We start from the raw sequence: 22,043 nt of genomic DNA on the forward strand, positions 1-22,043 counted from the left end.
CATGCCAAAAAAACAAGGTTAAACTGTGAAAGCTTCAAGAGAAATAAATCAACCACGTATGGAAGACCAATGATAAAAGAAGCATTTTAGCTCTGGTGATCACAAAGTACGTGAATGGCTACATAGGGAGCAATGCCTGGTTTCTGGAAAGCAAGTGGCTTATTAGTGGTGCCTGCCTTACAATTCCTAGTGAAGCAGTAAGCTGCTTAGCAGAGTAAACCAAAAGTGAGAGACAGAGCAGCAGGGCATGATTCTCCATCTAATCAAGTGCTTCACACTCTGTCAGATGTGCAAAAACAGGCGAGTTAGGATTGGGAATTGACAGAAGCTGGGGCTGCATTGATCACAAACCCAAAATAGAGCAGCCAAAGAATGGCCTTTAAATAAGGATGGCTCCAGTGGCATGGGAGCTCAGGCAAAAAATCTAATCAAGTGATCTAATGAGCTGTGTGGCAGACAGCTTGCCTGCATGGCAAATGCCTTTCTGTGCACACAAACACCCCAAGTTAGCCAGTCACTCAAACCAAACAAAGGCACTTCCTTCTCTACTCCCATGTTTGCAGCACTGGACCGAAACAAAGGATCTGGTAGGACAAGCAGCTTCCTCTGCCTTTTGTAAAGCAAAAGTCTCCGTTGTAGTTGATTAAGATCTGTAATAGCTCTACAAGCTTGTATACACTAGGCATTTCATGAATAACAAGTTTTTGGCAGCTGACCAATTATCTGAATATTTCAAGGCTTGGCAATATTTCAGCACAGTCTCCATAGCAAAGGAGGTCATTTTCTCTCTATTCCCTGAAGTGGCAGCTTACAGTTCAGTCAAATTCTTTCAGCTGACCTTTCCGTGTATTTAAAATACTTATCTTTTAAATAACTTGCCATTCTGTTCCAGTTTGTCGCAGCAGCTATAGGAGAAAGCCCCAAACCTAGGATAAGGTTCTCGCTATAGCTCACACCATTACTGAGCCCTCCACTGGTAGACACTGATTAGCAATGACTAATTTACAGTCCTCCAGTCTACGGAATAGGCCTAATTAGCCAGTCTGAGGTGTGCCTAGGAAACTAATGACATTCCCCCCAATTTGCACAGCAGAGGATGCCCAGTCAGGGTAGCTTGGCATAAGCACCGAACAGACTCCAGAGGCTGTCAAAAACAAGATGACTCCTTGAATGGAAGCATGGAAACACGATATTTAGTGAAAAGGACCTTCACTCAGCATAAGAGAACCAGTCAATTGAAATAAAGCTGGAGCAACTGTTAGATTGCCACATAATAGCTTAGTCTAGCAGCTGTGGACATTGTGGTGATGTACTGAAAACTAAGACCCAGTACTGACTGCAGCTAAATTTAGCATGAAGGTAACCTCTCACTTGCTAAAGTGTCTTACCTATTAGTGAGGCAAGACAGACAGCACAAAGCAGTTAATATCACACCTTCATAAGCACCGTCTTGTCCTTCTGGAGACTGAAAGCCTTCTAGAGCCTAGTGATCACAGCAGGACTTCAACGCCTATCTAGATATGTTTCACTCCTGCCTTTGATACCTATGCAAGTGACTGCATTGCAGGGCTTGCTTAGGCTCCAGCTCAGCACGCACTCTGCAAACCCTTTGGAAGAGAAAGCCCACAGAGCTTGGAAAAGATCCATCTGCACTTTATGTCAATGATGCTGAAATGTCTGGGGATACAATTCAAACAATTCCCAGATGAGAGGCCTGGGGCTTCCAGAAGGACAATAGGGTCAAGAAGAGGAAGCATCGGGTGCAAACATATTTTGACTGGGTGTGATGACCCCTACTATGTGCAATTTGTTCTTTATTTCCTTTAGATGCAAGTCCAGTTTGGCTAAACAGGATCAGGCTGCTTTCCACTTGAACGAACAAGCAGCTTTGTAATAAGGAATAGTCCTTTGTAGTTTCTGTGAAACTGTAGGACTGACCAAAAATCATTTTGCTATTGTTAAAACTACTAAAATAGGATTTTTGACAGTTTTTGCTGACTTACAAAATGGATTTTTTTACACAGTAATAAGAGAAACTGTCACTTAAGACTGGAAATTCCCACAGTTGCTAAACTGAAAAACAGACCAAAATCTTTTCAATGTCACGCCTCATGCAAAAATATTTAACAATTCACAGGCTCAAGTTTCTTGTGCTTTTTTCTAAATATTGCAGTAGTTTTGCAAAGACCACTGTGAACACAGCTGTGCCAAAGCAGCAAACAGTTGAGGCCATTGTTAGTATTTTGGCAAAACTATCTTACAGAAAAGCATAAAAGCCAGCTGGGTTGGAAATCGCAGATTCAAACTTTAAAGCTTTAAGGAATGGAGTATACAAAAATAAGAAGTCTTTATTCTGCCATATTTACCCATGCCAGTAACAGCCCTTTGAGACTCAGTCACAAAAGGAGATATACCCAGGTTGCAAAGCAGATACACTTCACAAGCAAGGGGAAAAACCAGCCAATGCATGTGGAGGAGACAGCCCAACAGTGCCTGGATGTAGCCTGGGAACACATCAAAACTCTGAAGTCTTAGACACAACCATTAACCCAAATAAGTCCATTAATGAAGTACAGGGGTGCTCCACATATATACTGGTGACATATCTGGCATGGGATATATTGTACCACCTTACACTGCATTACACTCTGTAAATAGGCTGTTGGTTCTGTGGCTGTTTCCTGCAGCTTTATCTATAGAGTCAAAATATCCTCTACAAAAAAACCAGATGAACCAGCCACAGAGCATTTTGGCTGGTTTTGTATGCTTATCTAAAGTATATCTCATGCGCACAGCCATATGTAATCAAATCTGCAGTTCACCGCTGTTTAAAGCACCTTGAAGAGTAAGATTCAGAGCACGCTGTGTGCTGTGTGGAAATAACCTCAGTGAGTGGCGTTTTATGAGGACTCCCACAGACTAGGTCACCAGCATGTCTACCTGGTAATAGGACAGAAACAGAACAGCATGATAAGATCTGCAACTACTGTAATGCCTTAACTGGAGATGATGCCACAGCAGCAAAGGTTGCTTGCACATTGTAGTCAGTTGGCTGCTATTTCTGTCACCAGCATCAACAGAGAGAGTACAGATTCCTCCCACTAGAAAGCAGTTACTTGCAATGAAATACAGAGTTGAAAACATATTTTTGATAGGTATTATTTTCCTTCTAGAAGCATGCTACCACCTGTATTCACACTGACTAAAGACGCAGTTTGTTCCTGCTGCAAGATTCATTGTGATATTTCTGACAGGTACCTCTTCCACACCTCAGCTACCAACATGAATCGGGCAAGCACAGCTCATCTGCTTCAGTTTCCAGGCCACCAGGGTGATGCAAACTGCCACTGAAAGCCTGCAGTGATTTTGTGACGACATTGTGAGAGACATCACATGTAGAGCCAGTGGAGTACAGGCATTCCTAACAGTACTTGCGGCTGGCAGAAATTTTACAGTCTTGCTCATTACAGAAAATAGAACTCACCAGCTAGACCTAATAAAAGCCAGTCCTCACAAGCAAAGTAATTAAGACGCCAACATTCAAAATGCTAGGGAGCATACACTCTTTTCTAAATGGTAGAGGCCAAGAAAACACGATACAATTTGTGTTTAGGGAAGCCGATATTCTGCTGCGATGTTTGATCTGGCAAGAAACCACGGTTCCTTCCTGCAAGCTGGCAAAACACTAAACAGGGAATGCCATGCAGACAGTCTCAATTAAGCTATCTTTTCCGAGATGTAAAACAGCACTAGGCACATAAACCAACAGACAACACATTTGTTTCCTCTCCATCTGCACAAGCACACACAGTGATTCAGGCTTACCCAATTTACAAGACAAGAGGAAGAATAAACATGCATTTAATCTTTGTTTTGGACCACCTTACTCTGTATTGGCTACTGTGGATTTCAGTTTCTAAAACAGTTGGCAGTGCCAACTTGAGCATCCTGCCTTTAGAGGAACTTAAAGCTGGAGCTAACAAGTTCATTAATCATGGTCTGTACTATCCGAAACAGAGCACAGACACAGCACAATTGCAACAGGGTGCTGGGCAATTAGCAAATACAAAAAAAAAAAAATCACATACCTACTGCTTTAGTTCCTAGTCAGGAAATTGGGTTAGGCAATGCATTTTTAGAGTTGAAGTAATACCTTCTTAAAATCTTTTAAAACTGACATTATCTTAGAGGCTAATAGGTGTAAATTAAGCAACAGGTTATTAAAATTGTACCAGATTATGACACGTTAAATTGTTCTACAACACTCCTGTGATCTGACAAAGCTGATTCCATCAGTAGCCTTGACGATAGATTATATGGATAGAAAATTTCAGACTGCTGCAAGATCGAGAAAAACGTACACCACTTCACCAAGTGTCACTGCAAAAATCTTCTTACTTAATATTTCATGTTTTCTGCCCATTCTGCACATGGATGTTTCCATAAATGTTTCCATGTTTATGGTCTAAAAATCCCGCTGATTGCTGTTGACATTCAGGGACACAAGGCCACTGCCTAGCAGATACGGGAACCGCTGTATGAATCACACCAGTTCACTCACCACAGCTACACTTAGTTGCAGCTGTCAAACCAGATTTAGCACACAGAGGAAAGAATCAGAAATGCAAAGAGAGGAGGAATAGCGGCTGCTCTGTGCAGGGAGGTGCACAGCACTGCCTAAACGTAGGGTCTTCATTTAATACTAAGTTTGAAGCCTTCCCAGTTTGCGTGTGGGTTCTCTAATTTGCCAGCCTCCAGCAGGCCATGTGGAGACCTTGGTTTTTGCTGGCTAAGCAGGGAGCACAGGAAAACTGAGTTGGGAGACAGATGCCTTAGTAGTTGCTTTGCAGCCAACTCCTCCTTCCAGTGTGCTATTTCATACTGACACATCACCAGAAAGCAAAGTGAAAGCCATATGATAATTTTCCAATTCAATGCAAGTTACTATCTACCAAGACTAAATTTAGACCTGTATGTTTTTTTCCCCTCCATAACTACAGTCTACATGTTTAGTACCACTGAACCATAAGAAGAAAACGATCGTATTCAAATTTGCCCTTTGATCAGCAGCGTTTTTCCTTTACATGAGAGAAGTTCAGTCTGGGTTTGGCTAGTGCTGTTGAGATAAAGAGAAAATTACCCTGTAATTCTTCTGGCAAATCTGTGAGGAACCAAGGCGATATTCAGCTAAAATTAAATTCAGAATTAAAATACGGTTGCTTCACCATTTATCCTCCTCTGGATTTTACATAGTAGAACTGGGATTCCAAATCTCATATTTCACGATAAGTGACAGTGCTTTCAGGAATCTCATCCTCAAAAATAGACTACTTCCGCTGCATCTGTGTTAACATGAACCTGAGCCTGAGGACTCCCAGTGTGGGTATCCATCCTGTCTGCTCTACATCCGCAGCATAGCTCCCTTGGATATCTCTTGCCTGGCCTGGATACAGCTATAGTGGACACTACCTGGGACAAGCCCAGGTATCCCATTTATTCCATGAGTCTTCTGACATTCCTGGTGCCTCTTTACAGCACTTGTCTCTGCTTTGGTGCGTGTGTAGCATGCAAAACCCTGTGGCCTTCTGTGAAGAGCAATGCAAGACCTGGCCGTTTATCCACAAATAACTTTGGGCAAGAAAAAACCCAAAGGGATCCTGGACCAGAAATCAGTCTTCAGGACTTTCACAGATATTCTCTCTGCCTACACATGATAGCACAGGATGGATAAGTAGCAGCCATCTCCCATGCTGAGACTACTAAAGAGCCTTCACAGCACAGAACACATTCCCTCCTTACACCCTGGGGCCATGAGATACATGCGGAGACCACAGAAGGCATCATACCAATCAGAGAGAATTGCTGAAATGGTTTCTCCTTTAGAAGGAACTTCCCAGCCTGAGGTATCCAGTGCTCAGTAATATTCAGAAGGAAAACAGATGCTCCCAGAAGAAAACACACTGCAGAGGCTTCCATGAAACGTGAGCAAGAGGGAACATGAAAGCTGCAGTCCAACCCCAGAGCACCAAGTCAAGAGACAAAACACATGAGATTATTTGACAGATCGTCTGCTCTCCTCCAGCAGACAAGTGCTAGAGAAAGTGTAGACCTTTATATCCAGTCCTCAGAGCAGTAGCAGAATTGCTAACAGAAGTTATTGCAAAGCTGCCTTTGAACTGACTCTCTCAGTCTTTCCTCTTTGTAGCATTAGCAAATGTGCATGTCTATCACAGCAGTCACATGAGCCTTTTATCAACTGTTTTTATGACTAATCATGCAAACTGCAGAATATTATACACAGACTGTGTTCTTGTTTATGGCTGGATCAGCACTCTATCCCTTAGGCAATAATCCAGTGCTTGAAGCTCCTCTCAAAGACCCTTTCAGATGCAGCTGGTTTCAGATTAGAAAATTATAGGTGATCTGCGATATGATCTAAATGACAGTCTACCAAGACTCAAGTCTCATGAAATACTGACCTTGGCCAAAGATGAGATAGAAACATTCCATCTTAAAAACTGGCACAAGCTACTTGGCCACAGTAGGATACAACTATAACTGCTAACCTGAAAAACAGATTTTCTGAAGGCACCTGGTCAAATGCTGTTAAGAAACTGAGGGAAGGTTTTTGCTGAAAATAACTCACCCAAATTAAGACGATTTGGCACTGAATGAGGAATTAACACACAAAAAGTAAAAGCACAAGTCTAAGATGCAATCAGAGACAGTCTCTAAGCATTATCTGTATCTTAAGACAGCTGACAGATAAAACTGAAAGCAATTGTGACACAGCTGACAAACTCAAGCAGATGTCTTCAAGACCAGATAAAAACATCTAGACTACAGTCTACATGAAAACTAGTATGTCTTCTACTAGATCATAAAGAGAAAAAGGATACACCTGTCTGGAAAAAACTACAGTTTTTTCCTTCCTTTTGGCTAATTTCACATTCCTTCCTTTTGGCTAATTTACATACTCTGGATGGGAAAAAAAATCTATTTTACAGTTAAGCATGTAGTGTGGACATGCTAGAGAAAGCCAGTTGTTCATTTAGTTTGGTGTAGAACTGATCACAAAGCTTAGTGAAAGGTACTTGCCACAAAATGCAGAACGTTAATTACTTTCACAGAAATATGCAACAATTCAAATATCAGTCAAGATATACTTTTATGGCTAAAAGACAAGTCCCAATGCAGTCTTAAGAATTATGTATTACTCTATATATTATAAAATAACAGTTTTAGAAATACGAGCCCTCTCACATTTCTCTTCCACCTGACACCTGAAACAAATCAAGTCACTTGAACACATGTGTCTAGAAACACACAAAGCAGCCAAGAGTGGAACAGATGATTTGGCTTCCCAGTATTCCCAGCTGTTCAGTGACAGCAAGCAAGCCATCACCAATCTGCATATTTTGGCAAGGATATCAGAATAGCGAGCCTTTTTTCTTTGGTAAACAGCATCAGCATTCCCCTTGGATACACTTAAAGTTGTTGCAACATGACACATCAATGATACCTGCCTTCTATCAATCACTAAGTTCTGCAGGAGTACCATTTATTAAAGAAAAATCTTCCCTGCCCCATTGAAAAGGTGGTTTGAAAAGGGCAGGGTGGAGAATAAACACTCTGGATTCATGACCACATCTGACCAAAGACAACTTGGACAACCCCAGCCTCAACTATTCATTTCTCTTCTGTTTGGCAGCAGAGGACTCAACATTCAGTTTGGGTGCTTGTAGCAGACAGCCTCAGTGTGTCCCTCAATTCCCTTTCATCATATGTAGCTAAGCCAGGCCAAATTCTCCATGCTCATCCTGAGACTAACCATATGTGCTGAGCAACAGTATACTGTTTTCTTGCAAACCCATTTCAAAAGTTTCCCTTCACAGGTGAAGGGAAAAAAGAAGAGTAAAGAGATTATAATTTTTTAAGGAGAAGCTGTTGAAATGCCCTTGGCCCCAGGCACTTTCCTTACAGCAAGGGCATGCCAGCATAGAGGAAGTCAACAGAAACCCTGTCCTTGCATTCCTGGTACTAAATGACATTTTTTGAGTGCCTGGTGGCAATTAGCATCAAATGCCTAGTGCAGAACCGCCATGACAAACACTGTTTTGTCCTTCTATCTTACTAACTCAAGTGTCTTCTACTTGCACAGCACTTGAATTCTTTATGGTGGCCAGTGCATTTCCAGCATAAATGGTGACATTTCTGCTGCCAGTACCTCTGGAAACGGGTAAATTACTTTTTTATAAAGCAGAACGGAGGGGATAAATGACTCTGGTAGAGTGACATAAAAAGTCTACAGGGAGAAGTTAATTGAGTCCTGAGTCTCAGTCTAACACCTTAAGCCTCAGACAGGCTTTCCCCTTTGTATACTGAAGGCACTCCATATACAGAAAGATGGCATTTGTCCTTCTGCATTAGATTTTATCAGCTGCTTAATATACTGATGTTAAGATGAAAAATGGGGAGTTCCTACTTTATTAGTTCATCTTTTTACAGTGCTGAATCCTCAGCTGAATACAAATTAATTTTTCAGTCTCTTTAGTTTTTATGGCTAGCAAGGGTATTTAGAAATGACCTTATCCCAAGATTTGCCGTCAGTCCATCCCTCCCTCTCTCCCCAACTCTTTCCTCTCAGGTATTTATTAAAGCATCAATCACAGCAGTATCTAGGCACAAACTGTCAGCTGACTAATGGTCTGTGGCTTTCAGATACCATAGCAACTTAATGACAGAGATCAGCATATACCTCTGTCACTGCTGTGATGCAGTGTATTTAAAATATGGCACCCATGCCAGCAACGCATGCTGCTTTTTGCACAAGGTCAAGACAATCTGTGCCAGATCTCCCAGTCCCTGTGCCTGAGAGTATTGCAGAGTAAAACCATTTCTTTACAAAGTACAGATAAATAAATTACTGAAGCAAGTGGTTTTCCTACAGAGGGGAACAAAACCCACCCAACTCTAATTTCATCAAGGGTGCTAATGGGAGCGACAGTCACCTTCATCTTGCCCCTTCGAAAGCAAGAAGGGGTAGCCAGCACTCATAGCAGGTATGAGGTGCCTGGATCAGCAGCATCGGTATTTGAGCTGTGCATCCTCCTCCTGCCAAGCGAGGGTGCACCCAGACCACTGGGGTGGCTCAGGACAGCTTCATGCTCTCCAAAAACAGCCTGACTCATTCAATGATGTAAAGACAAAACTCTTCTAGTGTGCTTATCTAAATGCTCGCTGCCTTGCAAAGACTACATCCACCCATTCCCCCCCCCTTCTCCACCTTCCTAGCCAGGCAGTTATTTGTTATTCAGCCCCTTTGTCTCCTACTCAAGTCGACTCACATAATTGGTAGTGGAGCAATTTCCAACTTAAATTCCATCCATTAACATACAAAAAGCAGAACACATTTGGAGTGCTTCATTGGTGGAGGGAAGGAAATATTAGTTCCAGGAAGACACAACGTGAACGCAGGAAAGTGAATGGCTTTGAACTGAATCAAGGCATTTAAGTCTTGATTTTTTTTCCTCCTTTTATAGCAGTATTCCAACCACTTCCCTGAAAAACAAAACATGGACAACACTTCCAAGAAGGCCTAAAAAGCCCTCTGAGCTTCATTATTTCATGCTTCAGCTGGATGCAGATATGCATACGCTGAAATACCGAAGCATGGTAATCACAGTATAATCAGTATTCTCACCTGCATTAAAAGCCGATCTTGCATTCATCAGATCAAACCCAGTGCTTAGCCTGAGAGTTTATTCAGCACTATAATATATTCCATTTCTCTTGATCCATCTGTCAGCACATTTCTGCTATGTAGAGAGTATGGATGGCTATACAAGGCTCCAAACAGAGAGGCTGGATTTCTTCGCGATCCTCATGGGGAATCATATGAAAAAGTTTGCTTTACTATTGAGCTTTTCTTCCCACCTGTCTTGGCAGAAGGTCTCCATACAATGTACAAGTACCTGCAGCTTAGCAGGCGTTCTTTGATTCTTGTTAAGTTGTTTGTTTCTGATTTCTTATATTTGCAATCCATAAATCGGGCACTATAGTGCAGTACCTTCACTTTGTCTTTTTGAAATATACCCCTTCCAGTTATGAGTATCCTTATAAGGTTGGTTTATCACTATCATCAATTTCTCCCCATTCTCTGTTTCTCCATCAGATTTTTTTTTTTAAATTTGAAATAATATAATAGTTTTGTGTCTTTTGAGCCTCATTATGCTTTTGTCAGGTCTAGGACACATGGTGGATGGCCATCTCTTTTCATGTAAGAAAGCTCCAAACTTTTAGGGATTACAGACAGTAAGAAACATTCTGCAGCTTCAGCATTTTCCTGTCTGCCCCTCCCTTTTGCAGGCATTTAACTTCAGAGCCAAGGCCTTTCACTGAGCTGTGGCTTCCCTTTGAGAAGCTCATACACTGCTGCACACAAGACAGGGTATCAGTCATCTTCGCCATCACTCCGCACCAGCACTCATGTTCAGGCTTCCTACTCACAGCACTGCTTCCTGAGGAAACAATTACAGCTTTCTAAAGGGGACTTACCAGCAGGAAAAACATAAGTTGTTTCTCTATTCAGATGCTCACCAGAAACTTGCCAACCCTAAGATAAAACCCAGATGTACTACCACTGGAGGTGAAATGGAATTTACCCCACCACTGTTTATCTACCTTGCAGGTCTGCAGTCCCGCTAATGTCACAACACTGAGGGTAGCGTTTACCATGCTAAGAGAAAGCTCTGGTAGGGGAGAGGGAAGAGGAACGGACACAGCTTGGAGTAAGCTGGTAAGGAAGCTTGAGTCATGATTGCTTGCATTTGGAGGTAAGTCTACTCAGTAGTGCTATTAATTTTAAAATTTTTAGTCAAGATATCACCTGTGCAGTCTGCAAATGGAAAGAGACTAGTCAGTTTTTTATTCTTCCTCTCCAGGCTTCATCCCTCATTGAAACAGCACGACTAGTAGACTGCCCTTACGGTATTGTCCGAGGGCAGACAACCTCTAGAAGTTGCACTTCCATCTGGGCATGCGGCATTTCCCTTCCTCTACCCCCAAACTTCCAGCTGTCCGAAAGCAAGCATGGACACGGTTCATTAGCAGTTCGCTGCAGCACGACCCAAGCAGGCTCATGCGGAGCCCAGCGCTATAACAACCTGTGCAAATAAAAGCCATCCCTCCTCCACATCATCATCACATAGCAATGCACTTCATGGGGGTACCAACATTTCCACCAGATAACCTTGTACACACAGGTTTACAAGTGACATGCTTCAGAGTTGACTGATAAAATTCCTTTCCATAACTGCAATTCAGGAATTCCATATCTGTCCATCTTACTTCTCAAACCCATTCCACCCAGGCACATCAGCTAGTAGACTGCTAGAACTGAGATATGTATGCCAAGAGCAGCTAGAAGTAGGCTTCAAACGAAAACAAAGCCACAGCTTTAACTATTCAAAAAGTATAGAGGTAATCCTTCAATAATTTCCCCTCATCTATAAAAATAATCTAGACTCACACAGAGAGTATGGAGCTATTTGCAAAGTGGCTTGGAAATATCTTGAAAGGCATCAGAGTTTTTTATTTTTTAATTTTTTAAGAAATTATTTTCAGTTATCACTCATATGTCACTTTACACGGTTCAATTAATCTCTTTTCCAAACCACTACAAATCTTGAATAAAAAAAGATTAAAAAAACCCAAGCATTTACCACATACCCCAGAAGCAGAAATACATTTACCAAGCAAACATATATCCAAGCTGGCAGAGGAAAGCCTAAAGACTCAGTGCATTCACTGCAGCCTTAATTTTTTTTTTCAAATTTACTGCTACTGCTTTTACTGCTATTTTATTTTACTCAAGCCTTCCTACAGATTACGCTACACTTCTTACCAACATTCAAAGGTCCTCCTTAACCAAGCTTGAAGAAGACCAATACAGAGCCCCTCAGTTACTAGCACTTACCTTTTTGGGAAGATTGGAACCAAAAACAGTCATCATGTGACAAAACTCTCTTCCATCCAACAGCTTCCTCTCTCTTTCAATGAAGGAATATCTCCCCAGGACAGCAGGCTAACCTGCACCCCCTGCAAAGTCCCCCAGATATCCCTTCTGCTGCTCCTTATGACCTCACTCACACATTCTCACATCATTGTAATCAGCTGAGGTCATCATGTGACTCAACAGTACAAGCCAAGGAGGAAACTGACTCACCCTGAAGTGTGGGCCTGGAAGCACTGCCTCCTCTTCCATTCTGTTGAGGAGAAGGAGTTTCTGGAGACATAGGCACATGATCTTTGCCACAAATGCATGGAGGGCTGTTTTCCATGGCGCTGGCTTCTTTTGCCCCTGCAACTCCAGTGCTTGGTTGGTCTAGGGTACCGGCTCCAGCAATGGTAGCTGGTGACTTTATTCCTGGTCTTGAGTAATCAGTTCCTGTTGATACTACCTGTCATCCTTTTCTTGTGTCAACATCATGCTGGGTGCTTATAATCATCCAGCAAGACAATTTATACACCCACACACACAGGATCACTCACTTTAAACTGTTCAGTTTCTGAAATCTGTTTGAGCTAGACAATCTCAAACCATTCTCCTACAGGGTAATTGCTGACTCTTACTATTGTTGTGTTTTAATTTTTTATTTTGTTAAACACAAGTCAATATTAAATATAAACAGAAATTAAATAGAACAGATAATATAATCATATATTTCAAGACAGTATTCTAGAATCTAGATTTCTACAGTGTTTTATAGCTTTTTATTTTCTTTATACAGGTAATTTATCTTGAAATACTGCTTTGATTCCCCCCCCCCCCCGAAAAAAAGTCCTGATAGTTTTCCTAGTATCGATAGAATTAAATTGTCTTTTCCTGTCCAGGTGTTTTCACTGACCTGTGCCCTTGCTTTCGCAGTTTTTTCTGTCTCAAATCCCAAACCTGTTATAATTTAATTCAATTCAATTTAGACTGAACAACACATGATGCCGTGATCCAAAGTTACTTCCAATGGTGACAACTCAGTTGTTTTTCACTGACCTTATTCAATTCCCTGCCTAGACTAGATAATCATGTATGATTAGGTATCACCTACATAATTATAGCTTTCATAAATAGTCTGTCTTGCAAGAGGTTGTTCTCTGACAGTACCACCATCTTAATAAACAATTCTGATGAATGAAGATGGAAGTGAATTCAGCCTTTTTACTAGCTCATTCCACCAGGAATTAAATGGCAGCAAAATTTTTGGTTTTATTGCTAACATGCATGCATATATCTTTTACCATATGAAACAAACAGTCTGATAAGCATACCACCAACCTTCCAGGAAAGATTTCTGTAATATATTTCAGCTCCATATTGTTTTTGAATTTGCCTGTCCATGTGTTTGAGGCAATTAATGTGAATGCTTGTCCTACAGATGTAAGTCTTAAGATGAAGCAACTCTGAGGTCTAAGAAAATGCAGTCTTGGATTGTGAATGCTCTGTACAGTCTAATACCTGAAATTATATCAAATTAGACTTCTCTTTTTAACATTATCATTTGCGTTCACAAAGCATATAAGAACATTATCAGTTTTTGGACGTCGACCACTGGCAGCTTTAGACCATATCAGCCAATGGGCACATAATCTAACAAGGTCTGGAAACAAGAGATGAAAAATAGATAGACATCATCTTTACATGAAGTTATTTCCACAGGAATAGAAACAAACCAAACAAAAGTGTACAGGGTAGAATATTTTAATATAATGTGCTTTTGGGAGGTCCCTTTAGAATCTAGTTTATATTACAATCACAGAGAGATGGATCAGCGTACAGCATCTCATCTCTTACAGTTATTAAAAATCAGGGGTGAAAGAAAAGGCAAGTATGGAGGATGGCTAATGGGGGCTTCGTGTGGTGGTGAGATAGGGATTTGTCTTAGAGTAACTGTGGCTTCTACTTGTAATTTTATTTGTGCTGTTCACTTAGAAAATACCCATTGAGTACTCCCCTGTGGCTTTTCCGTACGGTTTGCATTTCCCACTCTCTCAGCATCCAGCTGCTAGGCACATGTGGTAACTAAGACAAAGGTTGTTAAAATGTACTTTACATGCATGAAGGTGGAATTACGCCTCTTAAATTTGTTTTCAGCTAGGCTCTAAATTTGTACGTGCGTGTGAGTGACCATGCGAAGTGCTGTGTATTCTCAGACCAACAGACCGCCCTACTCGCTGTTTTTTGTTCCTGTCTGTAATGCTGCAAAGAACTCTGAATATATGCACCACTGTTCAATATTTAGACCATCAATGAAGGGTAATGCTATGCAACGTCATAAGTTGGTAAGAACGTACAGGTACAACAAGCCCAGATGATTTATCTTCCAAGTGAGGCAACAGCATGTGGATAAAGAAGCCTGTGTACTTAGGCATAAGAGTGAGGAAATGGAGAAAAAGAAAGCAAAACAAGTAATCAAGTATCTGTTCAATGAACTACCCAAACTAAAACTAACCTTCACTCTACCAGTATATCTTTTTGCTCCACAACAGTATAATGCAACTTTTCTTTCAAGCAGTGGACCTAGTCCAGGTCTTTTTTTCTTCCCCTACAGCTGAGAAGATATTATCCAACCTTCAGACAATCTAATACCATTTTGGGCAGAGACATTATACTAGGAGTGAATCTTCAAGCCTTTTCTTCCTTATGGGAAAAATCATGTCCTTCACTCTTTACACTACCCATCCTGAAGAAATTTGTATGATATCAATCAAAATAAAAGCAAGGCAGTTCACAGTCTGAACATGTTAACAGGCTAAGGTGACATCCTTCCTTATGAAAAGATGAAGAAGCTTTGAGGTGGGCACAAATGTAAATGAAGTCTTAGTAGGCTCATTTAAACATGGGTTTCAAATTCTCAAGGGTTTGCTGACTTGGCTTGGAAAGTCACTGGGTATTTCAGCATCACAGGACTCTCAGGAATGCTTGAAGATATTTGAAAGGTAACTGATATTTCCAGCAGCAAAACTAGAAATGTCATGGGACTGTCCTGTTCTTGCAATAGTTTCAGTTCCCTTTTGCTGGAAAAGAGCTACAGAGAAGACTTGGCTAGAGTTTGGTGGTGCTACCTTCTGAGTTAGCTGAATTTCCAGCTGGGTGTCCTTGCTGCTATTTCAATCATTTTAGATTCAAAGACAAGAGGGAATTCACTACAGGTATTGAAACTCTTAGATATGAAGTAGAACAAAACTAGCAATATTTTTACCACTGGAAAGGATGGTGAATGCAACAAAAGGTTTTCATAAATTTTTTTGCTTTATATTTTATTAGATAATTCTTTCTTTTTTGGAATATAAGTTTTCAATTTTTTTTGCAATTTATAAAAGGAGCTTTTCCTTTAAAACCAAAGAAAAGTCTCTACCCTGGCTGTCGGTGGGGTCAGCAACAAGGGGAGACAAAAAATCTTACTAGACCCTCCTGAACTGAGGGCTGTGTGCGTTGTTAGGAAAAGCGAGTTGTGGAGAAAGCTTTCTCCACCGACCTTTCATAGTAAACGGCAGCAAGAGCCGAGCTGAGCAGAACTGACAGCTAAGCAGCTGGAGGCAGGATATCGGGACAAATCCTCCGAACCTGGGAGATAAAAAGACAGCTGCTCTGGCCCTGTGCAAGCTGCGAAGCAATCCCTCCGCACAGCCCTCCTTCTCACTTCCCAAATCCTGGGAATGACGGAGGAGGGACAAAGAATGAGGGGCCAAAGGGGGTCTTGGGGGAGGAAGGCTGTTGGCAGGGGAATAAGAACATCTGTTGCTTGTACCCAGGGTCTTTCACACACGCAGACTGTGGAAATTGGTGTGTGTCTGGGGTGTGTGGGAGGGCAGGTGAAGCCCACTAAAGGAGGCGCGGAGCGGAAGCGTTCCAGCACAACCGGCGATTTGCTGCCGTCGTTGCCAGAGGGAGCACAGCATTAGCTCAATGATAACCCAGCTGTCCTTCTGGGTGCAACTCTGCTTGGAGAAGCAGAGGCCCCAGCTCCTGCAGACAGAACAGGCAGTTCATTGCTCTCTCGCAATTAACCAATTTGTTTCCTTTCATGTTGGGTCAATGAGTTACAGCGTATTATAGCTTTAGTGGATACAAACTAATTAAGGGCGAATGAACTAGCAAACATTCGTTTAAGTTCAGACTCCTCATTCGAGGGCTGGGGTAGCTTTGGTATCACATATGCGGGGCCTTATTCCAGAAGCACCGAACCTTTCCATGGCCGAGAAATGTCACGAACAGCATCTGCATACTGTATGTCACTCCTCTTTAACGAAGAGCGCCTATGCCTGTGTTCTCCCATCAAAGCGTCAACACACTCATAACCATCAACAGAGCAAGAATGCCCACAAAATATACTTAATGGGAAAGAAACAGGCAACACCAGGGCTTTTGTCAGTGACTTCAACTTCAGTTACTCCAGTCAAATGTCATGTTTAATATTGCAATTCAAATAATTGTATCTGATGTTAGCATTTATTTCTGAACAAGCTGCCAAGTATTCCCATGATCTCTGGTCTTGCTCACTGACGACAGTGAGAGACACCACTGGAGCCAACACGAGGCATTTGCAGTTCAACATCTTTTTATCAGAGGACATCTGCTCATCAAGTACCAGACCCCATGAGGGACTATGTCAACCTAGTCATGGGGTGTGTGTCCATTTTTGGAGCTGCCCCACAGAAGATATAAATCCCAACATCATTCAAAACACTGACAAAATATAGCTAGGTGACTACCTTGCTTGCCCAGGGAGTCCTGTTCTAGAGTGGTTTTTTATAGTTACTTGTATAGTCTTTTTCACAGGAAGACGTTCCCACCTCATCACTGACCAGTAAGTGCTGTGCAACTATGGTGTGCAAGGTAATTGAGAGTGATTTCATCAAGAAAAATATCACAGACTTGTGTGTTGGACCTGTGTTACTGCGAATGGTTTCATCTCGGTGGGAAGGGCATACAGCTCGGTTCATGAATGGTTCACTTTAGTTCACTTAGGTGACTTCAGATAAATACATTCTAAACAGGCCAAGCTCATGTGTCTGGCTTAAGAAGATAGAACAGTCTGCATAGATGAAAAGGTCTATGTGATTGTTGTTTTCGAGTTTTATAACAGCAACGCTTTGAAAGGCATTTAGTAAGTAGATTATATGCAGCAGTTTCAGCCTCAGTTTAGCAAGCTATCTGAGCATTTCTTACTTAAGAAGACATGGATATGGACCGTGGTAAAAGTAATTTTTCTCAAAATTCGGTGTGTGGTTGCATATACCCTGAAGAATTGGGCTGTACCTTGCAGGGCGCAGGCTGAGAGACGCTATAGTCCTAGGAGTGCAAACTGGTGAGTGTGCATGATCTGGCCATATGTTCGTATCCTTGGCTTTATCTTACTACCATACGGCAGCAAAAATGGTGAACAGCTTACACTCAGGCAGGCTACAAAATCTTACGGCCTTCACAGCAAAAAGATAAAGGACTTTCTATGTAAACCTCCATACTCTCGTGGCCACCCTATCTTCTCACTATTGATGGTGTCACTTCATCCCAAAAGAATAATGAACACATCTGGTGCACGCCCGTGTCTGTTGGGGGACAGTCATATTCTGGTAGGAACAAGCTTGGGCTTGTGCTAAGAGTATGTGGATCCCATTAAGTTTTCTTCCCCCAGTTTTCCCCCAAACTTGTTTAAAGCCCCTTGTGGGGCAAAGTCGCTTTGCCTCTAAATAATGTGGTTATGAGGGAAAACTGGGGCTGCAATTCTGCCAGTTGGACAAAATAACATCAGACCTACCACTAAGACTCAGTTTTAATATGTTGAAGGGTAAATACTCAAGTGAGCTCCTCTCAACTCCAGGATTAGAAGATGCAATTTTAAAATAACTCGTGTTTATTTTCGTGCTTAGGAGATCCCAAAATTTTCCAGGAGCAATTACCCTGAAGTCAATGTCTTGTGCAATACTGGTAATGGTTATGAGATTATGGGAGGCTATGGAATTTGGCTTGTTTCTGCTTCTTATTTCCTATTTCTGGTATTACAGCTTATTTCTGTCAAGAACATAGTCACGTTATCACAAATCAGGACTGCAATTGTTTAACACAACACTAGCTTTCGCAGTGTGTAAAGCTAACTTTAATTTTTTATACCGCCTCTGCCACATAATGCAGATGTTGCTTTCCATATTGTCTTTGTTATTGGAGCACAGCTGAAGAATAATTTTAGTCCCCTATTTTACATAGTCTCTTTCGTGTGCTATTGCTGCAGCCATCAGCCAGACGAGGTATTTGACTAAGCAAACTGTCAGTGTATTTCACACATCCATGGGAGACAAATAAAATCAGATTCCAAGGTTATGTATGAGATGCCTCCAGTTTGTTCAGTTTTATGCCAGACTTATTTCCTCATTAATTTCCCTTTTGTTATAGTTGGGAGATTTTTGACAACATAACTTTTAATATGAATATACTGAAATCTTTCCCCAAAATAGAAATATTTCACACAAATGTATCATGTTTTATGACATCCACAGATTTCTTTTTGATTTGCTCTATTGAAATGTCAGTATTCAATGTACCTCGGCAGCTTGCCGGTATTACCTGTAAGATGCAAGAGCACTATATATTGTAAATCTTCATCCTGTTTGTATACACATACACCCAGAAAAATGTTGGAAAATTACAGCCTAAAGAGCTAACTGTTAAGTTCTGATCTGGCATTTAGTGCAGTGTGGATTTTCCTGAGGTCCTGTCCTGATGCAGAAGGGACTTTGCTGTGCTATGTAAATATGAAGCAATGCACTTGCAGTGTAACAGGACCAGCAACTGAGGGTTGAATCTGTCCTTACTGCAGAGCAGTCTGCCCCCGGGAGACCAGCATCCCAACAGTAAGGACTTTCTCTACACAATGACCAAGAACACTTAGCTTAAAAGATGGGAAATGCAAAACACCCAAGACTCTGCCTGGGTGTAAATCAACCGTGAACTGGAATCTCTGGAAGTCACTTGAACAGACTGTAATTTCTATGAGAAATGATCTATTTCAAGAGATTTCCTGCATTCACTTCCCCAGCAGACAATGCCAAAAGAAGGCATTTACAGCATTTCAGCATCTTGCCTTCTGTTTGAAACCAGTGAGCATGGGAATATGGAAATGGAAGCTAATTTTTAGAAACACTATCTGAATGCTTCTGCAGCTTCAGAGAGATGGCTGTTTATACATTCCAAGAGAGGAGAAGGAAATCCATCTGTGGTTTATGTCTTGTGCGCCAAAATGATCCAGATAGGAAATTGAAGACGGACATACAAAGCAAGGGTTTTCCCTCCCATTCCTAGGGGCTGAAAGACTGGGAATGTGGCAGTTCACAGCTTATTGCTTCCTGGCATGCAAACTCACAAATGTGACAATAATGCTGTAAGAATAATCAGCCCAATTTATGTTCCGAGTGTGAAATGTCCAAATCCTGCGCAACAGGGAGCCTTTCATCATTTCATCTGTGTGCAATGAATGCAGAGAATAATTAGCGAAATGAATGACAAGGCTTTGGACTCGATTTTAATCCACCTCTACCCAACAGTAATAACTCCCCAACTCATTAAGCATCAGATGCACATTAGTGAAACACAGTGGCAACTTCATTCAGCTGGGAAAAGCCTACCCCTAGGGAGAGCTGAAACAAGCAAGCCCATCATTTTTTCATAGGTGGTTAACTTTAATTAAACTGCTCAAAACACAAATTTGTACTCACCTGGAAAGAGAATGTGAGAGAACAACTACTTAAAGCAGCTTCCAGTTGTGTTTCAAGATGGTTTCCTCGTTCTGAGCAAGATGAAACAGTAGGAGCAGTGGAAATTTTGATGGAAGGGAGTTCAATCTCTAGAACAATGTATTCAGGGGACCTCTGCAACAGTCAGAACAGAATTTGTAATATCTTTAGGGAATATTATTATTAAATATCACAGTTTCATTTATTCGTCTGGATTGTTCTGCTCTTGCCCTTGTCACTTCTGATCAAGAGCTCCTTTGTGTTCTTGTTTTCTCGTTTATTAAAGGCCAAGTGGTATTCTGTTTACCCAATTCCATGGGAAAACATAGAGTGACAGCTTGCTGTGGGCCTTAGGATTAAATGCTGTATCCTGAAGTTTCATTTCCTTGCAAACCCTTCTAATAAAGCAATGCGTGGGAAGGGCGAGCCAATTTTCTTTTTCTCTTAATTTTCCCTAAAGGTTTGCTTCATGTCTTTAGCTTAGACAAAATCTAGATGGAAAACACTGGTGTGCTCTGGTTCTTGTTTTCTTGGTAAAATATCTTGGAACTTGGCAAGTGCAGGGGCTGAGGGGAGAAGTTAATTTAACTGATATCCTTCTCAGCTGGAATCCTCTTGTCTTCCGAGATCTCAGTTTGCAATTCCAGTACTGTGAAAATTGGCCATTACAGAAATTGCTTATTAATTTTCCCAAGGTTTCATGTTGCACCCCTGACTTCTTCAAAATTCTCCAGGATACTATATAAGGAAACTAGGATGCAATACTCTCAGGGTCAAGCGCCAACTCACTCCTCATTTCTCTGAGAGACAAACTTCCTTCTGAGAAACTGCCATAGCTTGCAGGATTGAGGACACAGAGTGACTGTTGTCCCCAGAATAGTACAGGCACCCTATGGCGGTTCCAAGGAGGGAAAATTGTGCTTGAATAATTATCCTCACGTCCCCCTTGTTTCTATACAAAAGACATTTGTCACTCAACAGCAGACATAATAGATGTATGTTACTGCTGGTCTTTAGTTTCAGAAAAAGCTGTCTCTCTCTTCTGTGTCATCTGAGCAGGCAGAAAGCTGGTGAGCCCACCTGTTCTTGCTCCACTGAAAGCTGGAAGAACTGGGCAGGCAGCTGGTTGCAGCACCAGGATGCAGGGAACGTATTGACCTTAAGATATAAGCTGTTGAGGGGCTTGTGCTGTCACCTCCAGCTGTGTCGGTTCCATACATTATTACCCCTGAAGACCTGGCCTGAGCAGTTCCTTGTGGTCTGCTTCCAAAGCAAGAAGGGCTGTAGAGAGAAATCCTCCCTGGCCCAGCTCTGAGGGAGCAGCGCTTGTTCCCAGAAAAAAGGAAGCAATGTCCTTCCTGTTTTATCTCTAAAGCTGACAATTTCCACATAAATGAGAGAATGTAAGAGTTTATTCCCAGAGAATAAATTTCCTTACAGAGGAAAATTGGACATGCCTAGGAGAACCCACAGTACCCGAACTCCATCTGAAAACCCATTTCGCCTGAAGAACTAGCTATTATCCTGCTTAACAAACTTTGGGGGGGGGGGGGGAGGGGGAAGTGGGGAAGTGGGGAGGAGGGTGCAGAGGAATTTTCTACATCGCTCACCAAAACCAGCCATTGGACTCCATTTTGAGTCTCAGGTTACTCAAATGGTATGGATCTGCCATAACTAACGTGAAGGAAGACATGGAAGCAGAGACCGTAACAGATCAGTCAGGGCAGAGACATCCTTCCTCCATCACAGTCCTTGCACAACTTTGTGCCAACAGAGAGACCTTTCCACCACCGCTCCTCTGGTGCAGAGGGCACATCGGGCACACTCGGCAGACATCAGTTGCCTTCTCCAGAGCAGTTGGCCAGGTCTGGTGTTTGTTGCGAAAGGGTAAATCACTGCCTTCCTCATTCTTCATACTGCTGCATAAATCAGCCCTTCTGTAGGAGCCATTCCTGGGAAAAGAGTGGTGAGGGGTAAATGTCAGGGGAATGGAAATGCTGGTGCTCTGGGTCTGTGACCAGACATTCAGGGTGTACCTCCACAGACCCTAATGATGACAGACATTTCTGACACTTATAATTAATCTTCTTCTTATTCTCAGTCTGGCCGTGCCACTGCCATTTCTCCCTTCAGATTCTCCAACCTGTCAGGCAGCCATGGACATGACAAGAGGTGCAAACTGCAGATGCGCCAGCAAGCTCAGCTTTAAATAGTTTAATCCTGGCAAATTCGTGCTGTTAAGGTTTTACAAAAGTTAA

Source organism: Opisthocomus hoazin, chromosome 5 (genome assembly GCF_030867145.1).
Source record: "Opisthocomus hoazin isolate bOpiHoa1 chromosome 5, bOpiHoa1.hap1, whole genome shotgun sequence".
Classification (NCBI taxonomy): Eukaryota; Metazoa; Chordata; class Aves; order Opisthocomiformes; family Opisthocomidae; genus Opisthocomus; species Opisthocomus hoazin.